Source organism: Triticum dicoccoides, chromosome 4A, assembly GCF_002162155.2.
Source record: "Triticum dicoccoides isolate Atlit2015 ecotype Zavitan chromosome 4A, WEW_v2.0, whole genome shotgun sequence".
In the NCBI taxonomy this organism is placed as follows: Eukaryota; Viridiplantae; Streptophyta; class Magnoliopsida; order Poales; family Poaceae; genus Triticum; species Triticum dicoccoides.
The window spans coordinates 60096218-60112940 of record NC_041386.1 but is presented as its reverse complement, the minus strand read 5'-3'; positions in this window follow the sequence as shown (position 1 = coordinate 60112940).

Sequence of the window (16723 nt, the reverse complement as noted above, 5' to 3'; positions counted from 1 at the left end):
TCTTTGTTTCACTGTATCTTTTCTTCTTCTTTTCTATGTTTTTCTTTGTTTCTTTCTTGGTTCACTGGTTTTCCTTTTGCATTTCTTCTTTGTTTTCTTATTTTCTTCAATATTTCTGTGTTTCTCTCTTGGTTTCACTGCTTTCATTCTTTTGCATTTTTTTCATTTTATTGTTTTGTTTTCTTTGTTTTATTTTTTGGATTTTATTGTTTGTCTTAGTTTATTTGCCGATTTTTATTGGTTTCCTTTATCACACATTTCTACTTTTTAAAGTACAGAATGTACATTTTTAGTGTAAACATGAGACTTTTTTTGATACACGTTGAACAATTTTCAAATAGAAAATGCACATTTTTTCTTCAATCCATGTTTTGAACACTTTTTTTAATACATGGTGAAAGAATTTAAATACACATTGAACACTTTTTATGGTACTAATAACTAATTTTCAAAAAATACGCAAACATTTTTTTACGTTGTATATATATTTTAAAAATATTTTCAGTACACAATATATATTTTTAGTGTCCGTGTGAAACATTTTTTGATATACATTAAACATTTTCAGATACATGATGCACAGTGTTTTTTTTAATATGTCTTTTGAAAACTTTTTTGAATACATGATCAACATATTTTTGAATACATGTTGAACATTTTTATGGTAATAAAAAATTTCAAACTACACAAACATTTGCTTACATTCTATAAAATAATTTAAATATCTTCTGTACAAAATATATACTTTCAGTGTACACATGAAACATTTTTTGATACATCTTTTTAGTATATGTTTTGAATACTTTTATGAATACATGATCAACACTGGTCCAAATACACGTTGAACAATTATTTATGGTATTATTTTTTTGTGTAAATGCAAAAAAAATTAACATTGTACACACATTTTTTTAAATTCCACATACATTATTTTGAAATGCAAGAATGTTTTTCAAAATCTTGCGTACATATTTTTATGGGACGAAACATTTTTTTACATTGCATACCTGAGTTTTTAAAATAAAACTTTATATACAATATTTTGAAACGCAGGATCATTTTTCATTGTCAATAGCATTTTTTCTGGATGCTTTCAACAATTTTTTAGTTATGCTCACATTTCATTTATGCTGTGTTAACATTTTTTTCTTTCAAATTCGTGGTTTTAATTTTAAATATAAATTAATTATTTAAAGATGTATCAAATTAAAATATAAAAAATGAAATTAGCGCAACATCAGCTTGATAAAACCACATTCCTACAGGGCCGACCCAGCACCGGCTCCTATAAGCGAGGCGGAGCCCCCCCAATGCATGGAGACACGCAGGCAAGGTTGGACCAGCCCCACTGCCCGAGAACATGTCAAAGTGGTCGGCTTTGCCTAGGATACCGTGCCTGATTCGAGCCTCAGACATTCAAAACGAAGAACATAAGACAAAACGATTTTGACTCCATCTACGCATGCATGATAGCGTGGCGTGTGCTAGAAGGTCGTGCATGCATCAACGTGGGCTGACGACATTTTCTGCAAGAGGACATGTGGTCTGACATGTGACCACCACGCGACGCAGTGGCCCGGAGACATGCTCAAAACATGCCATACCACTCTCTAGTCAACTCAACCGCGTTAGAAAAATGATTATGAAATTCAGCGTGGGCCTTACGCTTACAGGAAAAAACGTACTCTAGTTCATAAATACTCTAAGTTGTACTAAATCAGCTATGAGTAATATGAAACGAAAAAAGTACTCTCGTAGTGATCTAAACGCTTTTATATTTTTTTACTGAGGAAGTATGATTCAGTGAAAATAGGTGTAGTTATTTCTGCATAAACTTGCTCGCTTTTTTTTTTACAGAAAAGCGAGAGACCGAAGCACCGACTATATACTCGAACAAAATAAAAAGAAGAGAAAAATGCCGAAGCACCTGAGAGCACGGCGCTTGGCCTCTCGCTGCTCCCCCGGCCAGTCGATCTCCCCTGGATCGCCCGCGTCTCGCGGCTGGATCCGAGCAAAGGGCCAAAGCCAGCTGCTGATGAGTGCTCCTGCGCGTGGCAACAAAGGAAGCACAGCTCATCTCCTAAACGCCAAAGGAAGCCATCAGCATCTTCGTGCTGTGATCACTGATCGGTGATCCAAACCTTCTCTCCACGCATAACTTTGCTTGAGTTTCTTTGCTGCCGAAGACTTTCCTTGTTGAAGAAAAATATCTTAGCGCAACTCTAACCGGAGCGACCAAACGGACGCGCATTTTATATGTTTTTTGTCCGCTTAAATCGGCTGAGTGGACATCTATGTCTGTTTTTTCGTTTAGGTCGGTGCATGCACCTAGCACTGGTCCGACATAATTTTTTGCGCGCGGACTTAAGAGAAAAACCACACAAACACATCCAGACTCAACATAATTAAACATTAAACTCCGGCCAAAGACCACTTAAACATTTAAAAAAAGCATGTGCTCCGCGCGCTGCCTTAGGCGGTGGCGTCCACCCCGTGCCGGTGAGGTCCATTAGCTCTCGCGCCGGGCCAACCTAGGGGAATGCCGCCTCCCAGGCCCACGCCGCATCCTGCGCCGGATGCGTCCACGGCTGCACTGCTGCCCCGCGGCGGGCGCGCTCCTCCTCCTCCCGTGCCCAGCGGCTTTCTAGCTCCATCCATCGCTCGTCGGCGGCGCACTCCTCCGCCAGCGCTCGCGCCCTCCATTGTTAGAGGTATGCTGCCTCCTGCTCCGGCGTCGTGCCGAGCCACAAGGACCACTAGTACCACTCCGGCTCACTAGTACCACTCCGGCTCGGACTTCGTGGCCGTCGGTGGGGGAATGACGCAGTCGCCGGGCACGGACATCGCAAGGGCCTCCTCCAGGCCCTCCCAGTGTGCGTCCTCGTCACACCTGCTCTCCTCCAGAACGTGTTGCAGTGCCGCCTCCAACGCACCCTGGTAGGTCACCTCCGCCTCCTCCTCCTCCTCTAGCTTGACCTCCGGGGGCGGCGGTGGGACGGCGTGGTTGAGCTGCACGCCGCGGCGGCGCTCCTCCTTGTGCTCCATCACGAACCAGATCTTCCAGTTGGGAGAGTCCGACGCGTACGGAGGGAGTCGCCGCTGCTCCGACGTCAGAAGCTCACGGCACCTGCGCACTTCCACGGCATGCGCCCATGCCAACTATGGCACCCGTGGCACCGGGATGCGGTGCAGGTCCAGATGCTAACCATGGGGCATGTTGACATCCGAATAGGGCAACGTCTGCCTGTATTGCCGGTGCCACCTCGCCTGGTGCACCGGGATGTACAACCCCCCCTTTCCCGCGGCAGTGCTCCGCGTCGAGGAGGTGGCCGTGGCATTCGGGACGAGCTGGCGTCGGGGGTGAACTTCCCTTGCCCTTGCTGAAGAACCACATGGCAAGCTAGGGTTTCGCTGTCGCTGGCGAGGGAGCAAGCTTGGCTAGATGTGGACGAGAAGCGGATGAGGCCGCCCCCTCCGCACACTTGCATTAAAAAGGACGGCGATCCACACCTTCCACACACTGCCAGGCAGGCTAGAGGTAGGTGGTCGTGCTTAATATGACCCCTGGCGGTGGTTGGGCGACGGACACCAGGGGGACATGTGGCGCATCGTTTTGTGTTCGTCTGGATGCAAACCGGGCGCAAATTTGGTCATGAAATGCTTCCATATGGACACCGAGCGGACACGTTTTGGGTTTGCGTCTTCGCGTTAGGCCAGTGTTTTGGTCAGTTTCGACCCAAACGGATATGCACAGACGGTTTGGGTCAGCATGTTGGAGCTGTTCTTATCGTCATGAGGGCTCCTTTAATTTGAAAGATTTTCATAGGAATTTTAGAGAATTACAATCCTTAGCAATTTTTTCTATGTTGGTTGTTTGATTTATAGGATTGAATCATATATGAATTTTTCTTAAGGACCTTTTTGTATTACTTCGCATAGATTTGTAGCATGCACCCAAACCTCTTTAAAAAAACTTCTGTTTTTCCTATACTAGCAAGATGCATGTGCATTGCACGGAAAATCAAGATGCATTTTTTTTACAAAACACTTGTTGTTATTGACCCATCCGTGAGTAATCCCATGTTTAAAAACTAATGATATCTAGAAAGAGGGGACAAAAGGTAAGGAGGAGTGGGGCGCGGTGGTGATTGGTGGTCGGACTGAGCGGGGGCATGGGGATGGACGATGCTGGCAGCGGCCACCATACCAGATTGTTTGAGAGGCTTCCTTTTTTAATTGCTCAACAATGAGGTTGTGGGAGATAAGGATGAACGATGGAAGGCCTTATCTGCAAATGTGGAAAGAGGTGCGGGTATCTTTTTGCAAAATTGTCATAGTTTGCTTTCTATCCGTCAGATATAGATCGGGCTGTCTATATTGCAAGACGGCAGACACACCATCATCACCAACTCAGTTTTTTATAAGAGTGGAGATGATGCAATCAAACAACTCAAAATCATGTAGATTGAGATGACTATAACATTTTGATCCTACGTTTCTCTAATTCCAACGCTTTTTAGAATCATGTGAATGAAAGAGACCCTTAAAAGATGTCTTCCTCCGCTCCACGAGATGTTTTTCCATTCACCAAATCTTTTGTTAAATTTAGAGTAAAATACTTTCTGCTATCTAGTTATGGGTTGTGAAAAAAATTATGGCAATATAAAAATAAGGGTTTCATGCATTGTGAAATATTCCTCACTGCATGGGGATCCTTTTTTCTTTAGAGTTTTCTATATGCGTAATTTCTCGATGGCCCTTTATGACATGCTTTTAACTCATTGTATTAGTTTCTCGAAACTAATAAGGTGCACCCATGTATCAGGACTGACATGGCAATTGACTATGATGAAATAGCCAAGACTTAATGTTAGCCCCACACCAATCTTATAAACTACATTAATGACCAATAGCTACAATGACAACATTAGCTACAATGAACAAATAAACATGTAGTTGTGCCCCATGCCAAGTCCCTTGTTGTCTAGGGCATGGCTACATCCCTGGTATCATGGGAGTTGATTAAAACTAAGGACTTTGACATAATTTGGTCGACCTAATGAGTACATGTGTCTAAATTATATGTTTGGGAAGTTGTTATGTTGTCCTAACAAGTGAATTTGACCTTTTACTTTATCAAGACATGGGGTAAAAACTATGCTAAGTCATTGTTAAAATGTATTCCCTCTGTTTCTTTTTAGTCTGCATATAAAAATACCAACTTTATAGGGAAAATGATATCAACATTCAGGATATGAAATCAATATAATTAGGTGCATTAGGAAATTGATTTTCATACTATATAACATTAGTATTGTGAATGTTGATATATTTTATATAAATTTGGTCAAACTTTGTGCAGTTTGACTTTAAAGAAATATTACACACGGAGTACACAGAAAGGGAGGGAGTAATATGCGGCAAGATTTTTCAAATGGAGTAAAATTGGATGTCACAAATGTCAGAATTAGAGGTAATAAGTGAAACTTACTCTAATTAAGTCATGCATCATCATGGTACTAGTTGCAAGAGACAATCAACATTGTATAACAATGTTTTATTATCTTCTCTATATGACGTGGGAGGTTGAAAATAAGTCACTTTTTACCGTTGAACATGAACCAAAGTCTATCATCATTCTTATTAAAGTATGCCATGTAAATAGGTTACAAAGTTGTGTGATGACGTGCCCCTGAAAAATTACAAGATATGACATGAAGGGCAACTCATCACACAAACAAAGTTTATGGCGTAGGAGGCCTAAAACAAGTCAACCTTCTTTGCTATTAGAGATGACCTAAAATTTGTCGTAGTTGGTAAAGTATGCCATTTGTCGGTTACGACACTACCTAATGATGTGCACAAGAAAAGGGCAATGACGATACGAACAAAAACTCATTGGGCGCTAAAGTTTTGTTGTCACGTAAGAGAAACCATATAAGTCAACCTTATCTACTATTAGATGTGACCTAAAATTTGTCATCATTGTTGATAAAGTTTAATGTGTACATGTTATGATGTTACATGATGGTCACAAATTGACATCAAAGACAGCTCATCGTACAACGTGTCCATTGCCTAAGTGGCATTACATGGTGGGGAAGTCAAACATTATTAGGAACTTTGTAAAGCTTGTCATGTGGTAATTTACATGATGACGTGACAAGTTTGTATGTTTCCAAACCAGTAAGTCTACATAGGCTACGATGTAGCGTGAGTGCCACCAGGTAGGAACTACCATGGTCAAGTCACATATGATCGTGGATGCTTGCCGACCCAGTTAATCCCAACGCCCTCCGGGGGTTGTTCCCCTTATAGCCCTAGAGATGGAACGACTCTCCTCCGTCGGAGGTGGTTCGAGGATGGTCACTAATGCGGCTTGAACTACGTCAGTATTTCCCCAAAGAGGAAGGGATGATGCAGCACAACCACGGTTGGTATTTCCCTCAGTGACGAGACCAAGGTTATCAAACCAGTAGAAGAACCATGCAACACTACGTGAATGGCACCTACACACAAAGAACAAATACTTGCAACCCGACGTAAAAGAGGGGTTGTCAATCCCTCCCGGGTAAAAACATAGATAAAATTGTAGTAGATTGGATAAATAGATCTCGCGGGAACGCGAGATAAAATGAATAAATAAAATTTGCAGCAAGATTTTTTGGGGTTTTGGGATTAATAGATCTGAAAAAATAAAAGCAAATAAAAATAGATCTTGAAGGCAAATATGGTAAAGAAGAGACCCACGGGCCGTAGATTTCACTAGTGACTTCTCTCGAGAAAAATAGCATACGGTGGGTAAATAAATTACTGTTGGGCAATTGATATAACTTCAAATAATTATGACAATATCCAGGAAATGATCATTATATAGGCATCACATCCAAGATTAGTAGACCGACTCCTACCTGCATCTACTACTATTACTCCACACATCGAACGCTATCCAGCATGCATCTAGTGTATTAAGTTCATGGAGAAACGGAGTAATGCAATAAGAATGATGACATGATGTAGACAAGATCTATTCATGTAGGAATAGACCCCATCTTTTTATCCTTAACAACAATGATACATACATGTCATTTCCCCTTCTGTCACTGGGATTGAGCACCGTAAGATCGAACCCATCACAAAGCACCTCTTCCCATGGCAAGAAAAATCGATCTAGTCGGCCTAACTAAACAAAATATTCGAAGAAGAAATACGAGGCTATAAGTAATCATGCATATAAGAGATCAAGAGACTCAAATAACTTTCATGGATAAAAACATAGATCTGATCATAAACTCAAAGTTCATCGGATCCCAACAAACACACCGCAAAAAGAGTTACATCAAATAGGTCTCTAAGAGACCATTGTATTGAGTATCAAAAGAGAGAGAGGAAGCCATCTAGCTACTAACTACGGACCCGTAGGTCTACAATGAACTACTCACGCATCATCGAAGAGGCACCAATGAGGATGATGAACCCCTCGATGATCGTGTCTAGATTGGATATGTGGTTTCTGGAACTTGCTGCGGCTGGAATTGTGTTTCGTCGACTCCCTTAGGGTTTTTAGAATACTAGGGTATTTATATAGCAAAGAGGCGGTGCTGGAGGCCAATGAGGTGGGCACAACCCACCAGGGCACGCCTGGGCCCCCAGGTGCGCCTAGGTGGGTTGTGCCCCCCTCGGGGCACCCCTCTGGTACTTCTTTGGCCCATCATGTGTCTTCTGGCCCAGAAAAATTCTCCAAAAAGTTTCGCTGTGTTTGGACTCCGTTTGGCACTACAAGAATCTTGTTAATACATGATGGACTTAATCTGTCATGGAACAGTTCAAAACCGTCATCGAGGGAGGGCCATGACGGATTTAGAATCCATCATGTATATCATGTCATAATTTGACAATTGTACCATCATGACAGTCCATGTCTGTCACCGATCAGTCCCTAGGCCCTGCTACCTCTTGAGCTTGTGTTGGTTTTTCCCTTGAAGAGGAAAGGGTGATGCAGCAAAGTAGCGTAAGTATTCCCCTCAGTTTTGAGAACCAAGGTATCAATCCAATAGGAGATTACGCAACAAGCCACCAAATACCTGCACAAACAAACACCAACTTGCAACCAACGCGATAAAGGGGTTGTCAATCCCTTCATGGTTATTCGCAAAGTGAGATCTGATAGAGATGGATAAACGATAAAGTAATATTTTTGGTATTTTGGGTTTATGGAATGGGAAGTAAAAGATTGCAAAGTAAGGGAACGGCGACCGAAATTGGCAAGTTGACGGGAAACTAATATGATGTAAAATAGACCCCGGGGCCATAAGTTTCACTAGAGGCTTCTCTCAAGATAGAAATCATTACGGTGGGTGAACAAATTACTGCCGAGCAATTGATAGAAAAGCGCAAAGTTATGAGGATATCTAAGGAAATGATCATGAATATAGGCATCACATCCGTGTCATGTAGACCGAAACGATTATGCATCTGCTACTATTACTCCACACATCGACTGACTCCTTCCTGCATCTAGAGTATTAAGTTCATAAGAACAGGGTAACACATTAAGTAAGATGGCATGATGTAGCGAGATAAAATCAAGCAATGTGATGAAAACCCCATCTTGTTATCCTCGATGGCAACAATACAATACGTGCCTTGCTGCCCCTACTGTCACTGGGAAAGGACACCGCAAGATTGAACCCAAAGCTAAGCACTTCTCCCATTGCAAGAAAAAACCAATCTAGTTGGCCAAACCAAAACGATAGTTCGAAGAGACTTGCAAAGATATAAAATCATGCATATAAGAATTCAGAGGTGATTCAAATAATATTCATAGATAAGCTGATCATAAATCCACAATTCATCGGATCTCGACAAACACACCGCAAAAGAGTATTACATCGAATAGATCTCCAAGAACATCGGGGAGTACTTTGTATTGAGAATCAAAGAGAGAGAAGAAGCCATCTAGCTACTAGCTGTGGATCCGTAGGTCTGAAGTAAACTACTCACGCTTCATCGGAGAGGCAATGGTGTTGATGTAGAAGCCCTCTGTGATCGAATCCCCCTCCGGTAGGATGCCGGAAAAGGCCCCAAGATGGGATCTCACAGGTACGGAAGGTTGCGGTGGTGGAAAAGTGGTTTCATGGCTCCCCTAGATGTTTTGGGGTATAAGAGTATATATAGGAGGAAGAATTAGGTCAGGAGAGCTATGAGGGGCCCACAAGGTCGGGGGGCGCGCCCTCCACCCTTGTGGTCGCCTCGAGGCTCCTCTGACTTGCACTCCAAGTCTCCTGGGTGTCTTCTGGTCCAAGAAAAATCATCGCGAAAGTTTTATTCCGTTTGGACTCCGTTTGGTATTCCTTTTCTGCGAAACTCTAAAACAAGGAAAAAACAGAAACTGGCATTGGGCTCTAGGTTAATAGGTTAGTCCCAAAAATCATATAAAATAGCATATTAATGCATATAAAACATCCAAAACAGATAATATAATAGCATGGAACAATCAAAAATTATAGATACGTTGGAGACGTATCAGGCCCGCCTAGGCCCAGTCCTCCTTGACAGACTAATCCATCATGGATGACATGACACTGAACAAACATGGGCTTGACGTGGAATCTACATGGCACCAGCATGGGTCTGACATGGCATCTTGCATAGCCAAGCCCATTGCCCATTTTTTTAGCGTGGCGGTTTAGCCCATTCATTTCAATCCAGACCATAATATTCATCCAACCAGCTACGGCACCACCCTTTACACATAATCAAATAAACATAATCAAATAAGCTTTCTGTCACGCCCAATATGCGAACCTATCCTAAAGAGACTTGAAGGTCCCACCAAGGATAGAACCGCATATTGACATGCTTTTGCAAGGTGGATATCATTACATCAAACCATTACATGATAGATAGGGGTACATACAACACATATAAATGTCACAAGAATACATCAATCCAACATACATAGAACAACAACCGACTACGGATCAAACACAAACAAAAGCTCGAACGACATCCACCCTACTAGCCCAGGCTGCCGACCAGGAACCTATCCCTCAAACGAAGAAGAAGAGGATCAAGAACTCCAAAACAATAAACATCGCTCTCGCGTCATGATCATCACATTACCTGTACCTGCAACTGTTGGTGTAGTAATCTGTGAGCCACGAGGACTCAGCGATCCCATTACCATGGGTATCAAGACTAGCAAAGCTTAAAGGGTAAGGAAGGGGTAAGATGGTGAGGTTGCAGCAGCGACTAAGCAATGTATGGTGGCTAACTTACGAATACAAGAGTAAGATGAGAAACTACGCAAATGGTCGCCAACCTAGAAATGATCAAGAAGTGATCCTGAACTACTTATGCTCAAACATAACCCAATCGTGTTCACTTCCCGGACTCTGCCGAAAAGAGACCATCACGGTTACGCAACGTGGTTGGTGTATTTTAATTGAGTTTACTTCAAGTCTTCTACAACCGGATATTACAAATTCCCATCTGCCACGTAACCGCGGGCATGGCTCTCAAAAGTTTAAACCATGCAGGGATGTCCCAACTTAGCCCATGACAAGCTCATGATCCGCAGAGACAATCCTCCATCGCGGGACACCCGATCAGACTCGGAATCCCGGTTCACAAGACATTTCCACCATGATAAAACAAAACCAGCAAGACCTGTCGATGCGCCGACAAATCCCGATAGGAGCTGCGCATATCTCGTTCTCAGGGCACACTGGATGGGTAAGACATCGGGTTGGCTGAGACCCTGGTTGCCCAGGGGGCGCCGGACATCGCCCGGTTTGGACCAACACTCAGAGGAGCACTAGCCCGGGGGTTGAATAAAGATGATCCTCGGGTTTATAACTCCCTAGGGAAAGCTTAGGTTGTTATTAGGCAAATGTTAAAACCAATGTTGGGCCTTGCTGTAAGAGTTTTATTCAAAGCGGACTGTCAAGAGGGTCTCATACCCCTCATCGTGTAGGGACGCAAAATCAAGGAACATAACACCGGTATGACGGAAACTAGGGCGGCAAGAGTGGAACAAAACACCAGGCAAAAGGCCAAGCCTTCCACCCTTTACCAAGTATATAGATGCATTAATTAAATAAGAGATATTGTGATAATCCCAACAATGTTCATGAAATCCATGTCATAACATGGAACAATCCTGCAACAACACCTGCAACTAGCAACGCTATAAGAGGGGCTGAGCAAAGCGGTAACATAGCCAAACAACGGTTTGCTAGGAAGGGTGAAAAGGTTAGAGGTTTTCATGGCAATTTGGGAGGCTTGATAAACAAGTGATAGGCAACGCGACATAGCGATAGCATCGAGACAACTAGCATAGCAAAGATAGTAGTGAGATCCAAGGTGACGATCATCTTGCAATAATGTGTGAAATTTGAAAGAAGGAAGAAGTAAAATGGTTTGCACTTGGAGAAAAGATGAAGAGGCAAACAACCATAGGAGGAGGAGGGGAAGATGGAGGGCACACAACCAACACCTCAACATGAAGAATGCCACCCACATGATGATCATGATGCAATGCAATAAAATGACAAGAGGCACATCAAAATCACGAAGCATATAACAAGAAAGATGATCATGGCAACAACAAGGATGGAAAAATGCAATATAATGGCAAGAGGCACAATGCAAACACATGACATAACAAGTGAAATGAGCATGGTGCAAGAAGCAAAGATATGAAAAGGCACTCAACATGATCATGCCATAAACATATAGGAATGAAATATGCAAAACAATTATGATAATGCAACAAACACAATAAACACAAGGCAACAACTAAAATAAAAGGAAGGTAACTGGAGCATCAATCTCGGGGCGTCACAACACTCCCCCACTAATAAGAGATCTCGTCCTGAGATCTTAGGAACGATACGGAAGAGAAAGAGGAAGAGGTCAAACAAGAACACAAGAGAGAAGATGGACAAGGTCGAGAGCACTCGGAAAAAGAGGAACGACAATTATGACGAGAATCAAAAGCTCAAGGAATATGATAGCCTCTGAAACCACTCCGGTTAGAACAAGATAGAAAAGGAATAAGAATGAAAGAATTAGGATAGCATCCCGGTTGAACATGGAATGAAATTGAACATGAACTTGACAAGATTGAACAATACATGACGGGAGGACCAACACAACGCCTCCGGAAGAATTGAAAGAATGGAATGAAAAGAACGGAGAAGAAGAAGACAACTTCTACTAGCATTGAGTTGAGAGGCATACTTTCGAAGAAGGTTGAACGAAGTTGTTGTATAATCAACAACGAAAAGAAAAGCTTGTTCTGGACTTATGGAAAACATCTCAACTTATGAGGTGATAACCGACCATAAGCGGAAATGATTGAATAGCTGAGAAGAACGAAGAAATGCAAAACTCCACTTCAAAAGCATATGAAGAATTAATTGCACTTTGAGATGCAAGAGGAAAAGATACTTGAGCTTCTACTACATGAATCTTGATGAACACTTGAAGAATGAATTAAACACTTAACGAACCACCGTGAAGAACTCTGGTAACAAAAGGATGATGAGATAGAATTTAGGGATGAAAAGAATAAGGTTAAAGCCTTGCGATGATTTAGATGGAGCTTCGCGACGAGAAAAGCGAGAAAACTTAGAACTCCGGAAAAGAAAAGATGAAACACATCGAACCGAGAATGTGATATGCCGAACAAACTCTGGAAAGAAGAGATTAAACAACTTGATGAAAGAAGAATAAGAATTATCTTATGCTTATCCTTCATCAATTAAATTGATGAGAATCAATGGATTTGCATACTACTTTTTTGCGTTGGAAAATATAAGGGGTAGATATAGCGCAAAACTTGAGAAGGTCTTCATGAACCATCGGTAGGACTGGAAAGAACGAATGAATTGATGTGATAACAAAGGAATAGGAATTTTGAATGAACCACCGTAAGAGTTGAAATGAATGACGAAAAGAGAATGACTCTCCGAAAAGCATTACAGACGCACGAAGATACTTGAATGAATCAAGATACGAGAGAACGAAGACATCACAAACTGATTAAAGAATGCTTGAACAAAGACCGGTACAAATAAGGGAACGGACGATGCTGAAAACTTGGAACGAAGGAATCTTCTGAAATGGAAGCCTCCGAATAATCAAAATGGGAAACACAACTCCTGAAATACTTCGGATGGATAAGAAAAGAATTGCACGATTGAAACCAAGTTGAGATGATAACCTCAAGCTAGCACCACAAGTCTTCGAGAGGACGGACAAGAATTAGATGAGAACTCTTCTTCACTCTTCACACATTGAGAAGGACGAAGAGAAACACCACCAAAATTGTTGAGATACTCCGAGAGAATGAAAAACAAAGAGGTTGAACCAACAATGAAAATAATTTGAAATCGATCTTGGAAGGCATCTGACTGATGAAATTCATACTTACATCAAACTATGAAAATAATTTCAGAATAGCTCCGGAAAAATTAGAAGAGTCAGGTAAGGTCCTGGGAAAGACCTATGGGTTAGGGCCCACTGAAAAGAAAGCACCATTGGAAAGGATTGCTTGGATAAGAAATGATACACCGGAATGATTGAAAGACTCGAATGAGGTGACAACCTCGAATTAATTTAATGCAAACACAAATCTTCTGAGATGTTTTGAGCACTCCGGAATGATAAAGTGGCAAGAGGCGAATGAGCAAGGGGAACACTTGAGTTGATGAAAAGAATATGATCAACAATGAAAACTTGAATTGAATCCACCGGAAAGGAAATCGACACGAACAACGATGAGTTGACGAGAATTCACCGGTTGAGACAAATGGATAAATACTGAAGAGACTCTGCACGACTGAAATTGATGCTAGAATAGAGGTTCAGACTCTGGGAATAAAAGGGGTGGGAGGGCAGGAAAAACAACGACAACTTTGAACGGGGAACCGACAAATAACTTGAAGAGGAAAAACACCGGTTCAACTAACTGAGGAAAGAATGCAAAGGCTTCGCATGAGTAGGATGGATACTCGATTGCGAACTCCAGCTCCGAGAAGAAAAAGGGTGGGCGGGTGTGAAAAGAAAGACGACTTCATACGGGGAAACAACGTCGTTAAGAAAGAACCGAGGACTGATCTTGGAAAAGACAAGAAGGATCAAATCCTTTGAAGAGAGACCACCAGATGAAAAGAGCTGACATCGCAATTAACGAAAACTAACTGCGTGATCCTAAAAAAATGAAGGGGAAGAGGAGTAGATCAAAACACCTACGACAAGATTTCTCACTAGAGCGATGAAGGGGCGGAGGAGTAAAAAGAAATCCTACTCTCTAAAAGTGCATTATATCGACTAGAGGGGGGGGGTGAATAGGCGATTTTTATGAAAGTCTTCAAAACATGGAAGTTTCGAAGACAAACGATAGAAATAAACCTATTACCATGCAGCGGAAGGTAGACTACACTAGGCAAACCATAGTCAAGTATTCAATGGAGTGAGAGCATAATGACTAATAGCAGCAATGTAGTAAGGATCAGGTAGGAAGATATTATGAAGCCAAACAGAACACCCAGTCACTCAGTGAAGACAAAAGATAGTGCAAACATACAATGACTTCACAAGGAGTAACAGTAAGTAAAGGGAAGGGAAGGATGAAACCAGTGACTCGTTGAAGACAATGATTTGTTGGACCAGTTCCAGTTGCTGTGACAACTGTACGTCGGGTTAGGGCGGCTAGGTATTTAAACCTTAGGACACACAGTCCCGGACACCCAGTCCTGACAGCTCAGGACACCTAGTCCTCACCGTATTCCCCTTGAGCTAAGGTCACACAGACCTCGCCCAATCACTCTGGTAAGTCTTCAAGGTAGACTCTCAAACCTTCACAGACTTCGTTCACCAGCGATCCACAATGTCTCTTGGATGCTCAGAACGCGACGCCTAACCGGCTGGAGGGTTCACAGTCCTCAAGTGTAATAAGTCTTCAGATCACACAGACAAGAAGACTTAAGTGATGCCTAATTCTCTTTGGCTCTGGGTGGTTAGGGCTTTATCCTCGCAAGGAATTCTCTCTCAAAGGCTTCGAGGTGGGTTGCTCTCAAACGACAAAAGTCGTACTTTAACTCTGAGCAGCCACCCATTTATGGTTGTAGGGGGTGGGCTATTTATAGCCACTAGGCAACCCGACCTGATTTGTCCGAAATGACCCTGGGTCACTAAGGAACTGACACGTGTTCCAACAGTCAAATTTCAACAAGCTGACTTGTCCGACTCTGGACAAGTTTTGCTCTCATAGTCTTCACTCGAAGACATAGGTTTTGGTTAAGCATCACTTCAGTCATTCTGACTGGTTCTCTTGGACCCCACTTAACAGTACGGTGGTTCCTATGACTCAACAAAGAAGAAAAAGAACTACGAAAGATCTAAGTCTTCGAGCTCCATAGGCTTCATGCGATGTCTTCTCTTGTCATAGTCTTCAATGTGAATATCTTCATATACCACCTTTGACATCAATGTCTTCATACATTTTTAGGGGTCATCTCTGGTAGGAAAACCAAATCAATGAGGGACTTCTACCTGTGTTATCCTGCAATTCTCACAAACACATTAGTCCCTCAACTAGATTTGTCGTCAATACTCCAAAACCAACTAGGGGTGGCACTAGATGCACTTACAATCTCCCCCTTTTTGGTGATTGATGACAAACTAGTTGAAGTTTTCAACGGGGAATATAATATGTGAAGTTGTAAGGATAAGAAACTGTCTTCATAAGTTGCAAGGGCTCCCCCTGAAGATGTGCATATAAGTAATTTGCTTTTGGAATGCAAATGCACATGGCAGGTTGTGCTTGTGGAGATCCTCTTCAACTTATGATGACAATCCACTATGCATGTGAAGGTATGTGAAGATAATGACATGCATAATGAAAAATGGACGTCTGCAAAATGATCTAAGTGCGGAATTTATCGTCGCACATGCGAAATTTATCATCGCATCACAAGGTGGCAAATAAGTAGCAGACGACCATCGAGTTTAAGTGTTACAACTCAAAGAACCAAATGTATCAAAGCAAATGAGAGTTGTAAACACGAAGCAAAAATATAAAGTACCAGCCCATATGGACCCGCTTGAAGACTATCAAACTCATATGCTTCTCCCCCTTTTGTCAGTAAGGACCAAAAAGGTTTGAAGACATAGAGCATCTACTCGTTCCCACGGGGAGTAGGTGAAGCAGCAGGGTCGTCGGTGGTGTTCGGCGGTGCAGTAGAACTTGGAGCAGTGTCAAAGCATGCTAAAGGAGGTGGCGGTGAAGTGGCATCGTCTTCATCCTCGATCACTCTGGCATTCATAGTTGCCGCAGAGGAAGAGAACTCAGAGTCTTCAAGAGATGGAGTTCGTCGCAGCACTGCCCTTCGAGGAGGTGCTGAGTCAAACTTGAAGCGTTCAGAGAAGCCATCCTCTTGAAGATCATCTTCAGAGCACATCAGTGTCAGCCCCTTCCATGTGCGTCGAGAGGTTTCATGGGCAACAAAAGCATTCTTGGTGGAAATATTGTGAATGCGGTTGACATCCACCAAGAGGCTTTGCATTTGACGCTTCAGCCAGTCATGATGCCTATCCTGTTTCTGATGAAGAGCCACAAGAAGCTCTCGGTCATTGAGAACACGAGTGCGCTTCTTGGGTCGCTGGGCAATTGTGCTATCAGTGGCTTCAGTAAGGGCAGGATGTGGTGCAC